The sequence below is a fragment of the Mus caroli genome, chromosome X (genome assembly GCF_900094665.2).
Source record: "Mus caroli chromosome X, CAROLI_EIJ_v1.1, whole genome shotgun sequence".
NCBI classification, from domain to species: Eukaryota; Metazoa; Chordata; class Mammalia; order Rodentia; family Muridae; genus Mus; species Mus caroli.
The window spans coordinates 94,113,245-94,120,309 of NC_034589.1; the positions used below are offsets into that span (position 1 = coordinate 94,113,245).

Sequence of the window (7,065 nt, forward strand, 5' to 3'; positions counted from 1 at the left end):
GACCTGTTTCTTTTAGATTCCCAATTTTGTGGAGTACAGGTTATTAAATTATGTCTTTATGATTCTCTGAATTTCCTCAGTGTCTATTATTATGTTCCCTTTACATGTCTGACTTTAATTTGGATATTTTCTCCATCTTTTAGTTAGTTTGGATATGGGCTTGTTTCTCTTGTTAATTTTCTCAAAGAATAAACTCTTGTTTCATTATTTGTGTTATTCTGTTTGTTTCTATTTTATTGATTTCAGTCCTGAATTTGATCATTTCCTGCCATCCACTCCTCTTGGGTTTGCTTATTTCTTTCTGTTCTAGAGCTTTCAGGTATGCTATTATGTTGCTAATATATTGTCTCTCCGATTTATTCATGTAGGTAGTTAGTAGTATGAACTTTCCTCTTAGCATGGCTTTCATTGTGTCCCATCAGTTTGGATATGTTGCATATTCATTTTCATTCAATTTTAGTAAGACTTTAATATCTTTCTTATTACTGTCTTGATCCATTTTTTTCATTTAGTAGAGAACTGTTCTGTTTTCACGAATTTGCAGGTTTTCTGTGGTTTCTGTTGTTAATATTCAGCTTTTATCCATTGTTGCTTGATAAGACACAGGGAGTTCTTTCACATTTCTTTATCTATTCAGACTTGCTTTGTGACAGAATGTGCGGTCAATTTTGGAGACTGTTCTGTGGGTACTGAGAAAAAGGCATTTTTTTGTGTGTGTTGGGATGGAATGTTCTGTAAATATCTGTTAAGTACATTTGGTTTGTAACATAAGTTAGCTCTAGAATTTCTCTGTTTAGTTTTTTATCTGAATGACCTGCCCATTGGTGAGAGTGAGGTACTGAAATATCCCACTATTGGTATGTGAGGGTCAATGTGTGTTTTAAGCTCTAGTAGTGTTTCTTTTACAAAACATGCAGGTGTTCTTGTGCTTCAGGCATATATGTTAAGGGCTGAAATGTTTGCAACCCCATACAAAGAACATTATCAACTAACTGGATCACCCAGAGCTCCCAGGGACTAAACCACTAACCAAAGAGTATACATGGATGGGTCCATGGCTCCAGCTACATATATAGCAGAGGATGGCCCCAGCATAGGGGGATGCTAGGGTGGTGCAGTGGGAATGGGTGAGTGGGTGGAGGAGCACACTTGTAGAGGCAAAGGGAGAGGGGAGATGGGGGATGGGATGTGGAGGGGTAACCAGGAAGGGGGATATCATTTGAAATGTAAACAAATAAAATGATCAATTTTAAAAAAAGAAAAAGAAAGAAAAAGAGCTCCAAGGGGGGAAGGGGGTTTGAAATGTCCTCTTGGTGGACATTTTTCCTTGGATGACTATGGAGTGTCCTTCCCTATCTCTTTTTATTAATTTTGGTTTGAAGACTATTTTAGACCAGCTTGCATCTTGGGTGCATTTGCTTGGAATATCTTTTTTTCAACTCTTTAGCCTGAGGTAATGTCTTTTCTTGAAGTTGAGGCATGTTTCTTGAATGTAGCAGGAGGATAGATCCATTCTGTTAATCTGTTTTTCACTGAAGGAATTGAGACCATTGATATTAAGAGATACCTGTAACTTTAAGTTTTTAAAATCTTATTTTTAATGATGGTTTTTAAATGCGTAACTTCTTTTTCAATCCACCACTGGGAAAGGATATGGGGGGGCTGTCTGTTTAGAAAGTTTTTTTTTGTTTTTTTTTTGTTTAGAGCAATTTTCATTTGTGTTGTCTGGAAATTGGCACTTTAGTTTACAAGTTAGCAGCAGCAGCTCAATCCACTTGCAAACATTTCATAGATATACCAGTAGTCAAGTTCAATAGAGTCAGAATAGCAAACACAAATCAGTACTAGTGGCATGACCTAGCAGAGACAGCCAGGTCTCAGCCTCAGCACAAGTCGGCAGGAGAGACCAAGGAGGAATGCCAAGAGAAGTTTTCGACTGTGTCACTCTAAGGGAAGAAAAGATTAGTGAAGATAAAAGACCCACAAGCATTGTACAGCTAGCTCTATAAGTAAGCCAAGGTCACCTCCACCTCTAACAGTCTTGTCTCAGCATGTGTCTTGCCTCGGAATGTGTCTTGTCTTAGTATTTTTCTTGCCTCAGCACTGGTCTGTCTCAGCTGGCATCACTCTGCCAATCAGCCTGAGCCCTCAAAAGCAGTAAGAAACTGCTGAATACCACCAGAAGCGTTTTGGTGAGTTTCTTTCTATGAAGTTCCAACAAATGGAGCTCAACTACACAATGTGAGGTGGACCAATACATGTGTGTCCTTAGCAAAGAATCCTTCATCATGTGTCCTTTCACATGCTTGCTTTAGTAGAACATCTTTTCTCTTTTACCTGTTTTGGTGAAACATTACGAGTCTGCCTTAGCCTTTCACCTGTGTCCACTTCAGGAAAACACTCCTTCATGTGTTTGCCTCAACAAAACACCATCCAACACAACTGACTTTCCAAAGAACCCTTAAGTTTCCACTTCAGATATCAGTGACCAAAGATTGTTAATGCCTATTATTTTGTTGTCAGAGTGGTGGTAGTGGTGCTATGTCCCTTTTTTGGTTTTGCTGAAATAAGATTACTCATTCCCTATGTTTTCTATGGTGTAGTTAACCTCCTTGGTATGGAGTTTTCCTTCTAGTACCTTATATTGGGCGAGATTTGTGGATAGATATTGTTTAAATTTGACTTTATTATGGAACATCTTATTTTCTCTATCTGTGGTAACTGAAAGTTTTGCTGGGTATAGTGGTCTGGGATAACATCTGTGGTCTCTCAGAGTCTATAATGCATCTGTCTAAACCCTTCTGGTTTTTAGAGTCTCCATTGAGAAGTCAGGTGTAATTCTAATAGGTTTACTTTTATATGTTACCTGGTCTTTTTCTTTTCTTTCTTTTTCTTTTTTCTTTTTTTTTAAATTTAAGTAGTTTTTTGATATTTATTTGTTTATCAGCTTCATGCATTTTTATTGGATATTTCCTTTATTTACATTTCAAATGTTATCCCCTTTCCCAGTTCCCCCCTCCCAGAAACATCCTATCCCATCCTTCCTCCCCCCTACTTCTATGAGGGTGTTCCTCCACCCACCTACCCACTCCCATCTCCCTGCCCTCAATTCCCCTACACTGGGGCATCTATCACGCCTTCACAGGACCAAGGGCCTCTCCTTCCACTGATGACTGACAAGACCATCCTCTGCTACATATGTAGCTGGAGCCATGTGTGCTCCTTGGTTGATGGCTTTTGCAGCTTTTAATATTCTTTTTGTTCTTTATGTCTAGTGTTTTGACTATTGTGTGGAGAAGGGACTTGCTTTTCTGGTCCAATCTATTTGGTGTTCTGTTTTCTTCTTGTGCCTTTATAGATATTTTCTTTAGATTAGGGAAATTTTCTTCTATGACTTTTTGAATATATTTTCTGGTTCTTGAAGCTGGGACTCTTCACCTTCTTCTATTTCTATTATTCTTAGGTTTGTTTTTTCCATTGTGTCCCAGATTTCCTGAATGTTTTGTGTCAGGATTTTAAAAAATTTAACATTTTCTTTTACTATCTCTCTTTGCTATCTAAGTTTTCTATTGTACTTTCAATGTCTGAGATTCTCTCTTCTGTCTTTTGTATTCTGTTGATGAAGTTTGCTGTTATAAATTCTGTTGAAACTCCTAAACTTTTCATTTCCGGGAGTCCTTCAATTTGTGATTTCTTTATTGCTTCTATTTCCATTTTCATGCCTTGAACACTTTTATTTGTTTCCTTCAACTGTTTGCTTCCTTGGCTTTTGTTAAAGGATGTATTCATTTCTTCCAGTTGTTTGTGTTCCCCTAGATTTCTTTAAGTGATTTATTCATTTCCTCTTTAAGCATCTTCATATATTTGGTTTTAAGGTCTTTTTCTTGTGCTTCATCCATGTTGGTACATTCAGGGCCTATGGTAGGATAGCTGGGTTCTGGTGGAGACATATTTCCTTGGCTGTTACTGATCAAGTTCTTAATGTGGCATCCAGGTATCTGGTTTTGAGTTGACTATAGGTCTAGCTACTGGTTTCTGGGTTTGTCTTTGTTTGGGTGTATGTTTTGTTCCTTGGTTTCTTTTTCCTATCTGTATTTTCAGGGATTGTCTTGGATTTGTGTTGCCTGTTTTACTGGACTTCTGTGCCAGTGTGTTCACAGTAGTTCTTGCTGGTGTCAGAGGCTGAGTGAAGGGGAGGCCAATGGGAGATGGTCTATTGCAGCACTAGGAGTGACCCTGAGAATTGAGTCTGGGGAAATAGAAAAGGTGGAGAAGGTCTACAGGCAGCATACCTGGTCTTCAGAGGTATCTGCCTGAATTAAGAGTTGGAATGATGAGATGAGGCAGGAAGGGGAGGCTGAGAGGAGATGGTCTGCAGGATCCACAGGATGCATGGAGTAGGGAGGAGAGGCAGCAGCTGGTGTTCTGTTGAAGTGCTAGGGATGACTCTGAGAATTGAGTCAGGGGGAACAGAGATACTGGAGTAGGTTCATAGGCATCCTATGGTCTTCTCATCCCACAATCTCCTTCAAGATTTATTTTACTTTTAATTATGTGTATGCATATGTGAGGGTTTGTGCACATGTGTTCAGGTGTTCAAGGCATCAAACACAGGTACTAGAATCAAACTCAGGTCTTCTGTAAGACCAATACATGTTTTTAACCACTAAGCCATCTCTCTGGCCCCTAAAAGTTCCAAAGTCTTTTAAAATTTCAGCATTTTAATAGTCCAAGTTGGTCATACAGCCTGGGTTTCCACTGTCAGTTTTGCATCATGACCCAGAAGACCTTAGCAGCCAGCCCTTGTTCCTGTCAGTATCTAACTTCTAGTTGTTTCAACTGCACCACCGCGTTTGAGGCGTGCCTGGTCTAGGCCTCCATCCTGAAGAAGGTGCTGGAAGTGAGCAAAGACTTGATTAACAAGACATGCTGGATCAACAGCTTGAGTGGTGTGAATCCACTGAGAATAGATTCACTGCAAGTCCCCTTGGTGTAGCCCACCCTGAGCGTTGAAGTCTTTAATACATACTACTGCAGCCACAACCAGGCCATGGGTGTGAACATCACCAGCATTCACTAAAATATTAAAATGTGCTGGTAATGAAGACATCATTGCATGAAGGGCTGAAAAGAAAGCTGATATGTTAGCACTAGGATTGAAGTACCAGATCAAAAGAATTTGAGACTATGAAATGAAATTAGTGTACTTAGATATTGAGCAACTTGGAATTTCAGAACAGGAGTCCAGCTGTGCAGTAAAGCCTTCTGGTAAATTTGTGCCTTATATGCAGAGACATTAGCCATGTTGGAGATACTGTTGTATCATCCTGTGCAAAGGACTGAGTATTTTTCCACAAATGGAGAGCTTGGAAATGGAAACATTAAGTTGTCACAAACAAGTAATTGTGACAACAGAAACCAAGAAATGGGGGGAAAGTGGAGGCAGAGCCCACAAAGATGCCCAGGATTCAGACTCTGGAAATCAGCCTCGAGGTGCAGATCTAACTTTATTGTTTATTATACAAACTTATATATAGTATCTTAGTCAATTAGGGTATGTTTATGTATTCAAGAGCACATCTGTATACAACCTGCTTTTTTTTTTTTTAGCTGAATCTGATTCACGTGTTCATGAGCCTGTTGGGGAGGGGCCAATCCCCTGGGGAGATTTGGGGAGATGAAAACAGGTGAAGCCCTAGCCCACTGCCATAGCCTTGGGTCCTTTGTGTTGTCTCATTGGTGTGCCTGGGGTGCGGGAGCCATGTCAGATCAGGGCTCCTGGAGGAGTGGCAGGAGCTTATGGTGCCTCACTCTCCGTCCTACTTCTTCCTCCAGCAGGTTTAGCACCACATCCCTAACATACAAGTAATATTGATAGAGGAAACTGTAACCAGAGACATGAATGAGCCAGTTTGGCTAACTTTTGCACTGAGGTATCTGAACTTTTTCACAAAAGCCACACTCCATTGTACTTTATCTACCTTTTGTAGATTACAAAACTGCTGACATGGGACACAAAGTATTATTTGGCTCCCAAGCTTGAAGCTCTTAGGCATTGCTAGAATCTGAGAAAACTGAGCCTTTGTGACCCGTTTCTGAGATGTCAGTATGTTCTGAAGCCTTTCTGTCATCAAGTTTGTACCTGAGTACATATCTAGACATCTATAAATAGCCTCTTTTTCTCTCCACTCTCTACAAATTCTTTAAAGAATAAACTCCAAAGTAAAAACTGGTTTTGTTAACATAAATATTTTTGCCTTATAAATACTGGTGAATTTTATGACAAAAGGATCTTGATGTTAAAAGCAATTTTAAGAATTGTTTTTTCTCAATTTAAACTCTTAAAGTTAACTGAATTTCAAAGATAAAATTGCAAGGTATCTTTAGAAACACAATCTCTCTAAATGTCCAAAGTTTTTCAACTGTGAACTCTTATAAAATAAAATAAAAAGTAAGTTGTATGCTTTCTTACTTCAAAAGTAAAGAACCAATGAATAGTTATAATCATATCAAAGCAAAAAATAAAATTCAAAAGTGTCGATTGAATCCTGTAGTTCAATATTTAGCATCTGAGATTCACTTGTGGTCTTCTGAGTGCCTAAGGTTTGGGAAGCTCCACCCGTCACACTTTGCCATTCACAGCACATACTGGCTAGCTCCACTCCATAGTTGCTGCTGTCCTTGGCAATCATCCCATAGTGCTGGCATCTCCAACATATGGGGATCTCCACTGCAACTGAAACTGCACCTTCACCAATAGCCCCTCCTACGTTCTCTTCAGGGATCGTGCCCAGCTTCGTGGTACAAAGCCTTAGCTTCTCTCCTTGACTACTTCAATCCTGGGATTTTCACTACAACTGAGGCTGCACCTTCACCAATGGCTTCTCTTAGCCTCCCATGATGTCAAGCCTCAACTGTTCCTCATTACCCCTTCATGCCTTCAAAACCACTACCACCTAGGAGATACTTAAACATTATCAATTTCAGCTGCCAGCATGCAATGCAGCTTTTGCCCTACCCTACCCCACCCCTTAACCACAGCTTCTGTGTGCTGGCCCAGAGGAG

At 39.7% G+C, this 7,065-nt stretch overlaps 1 pseudogene; it reads left to right on the forward strand.

Annotated features, from left to right (window-relative positions):
• The first annotated feature begins 4,774 nt into the window (after nucleotides 1-4,774).
• Nucleotides 4,775-6,062, forward strand: LOC110286306 (annotated as a pseudogene).
• The last annotated feature ends 1,003 nt before the right edge of the window (nucleotides 6,063-7,065 follow it).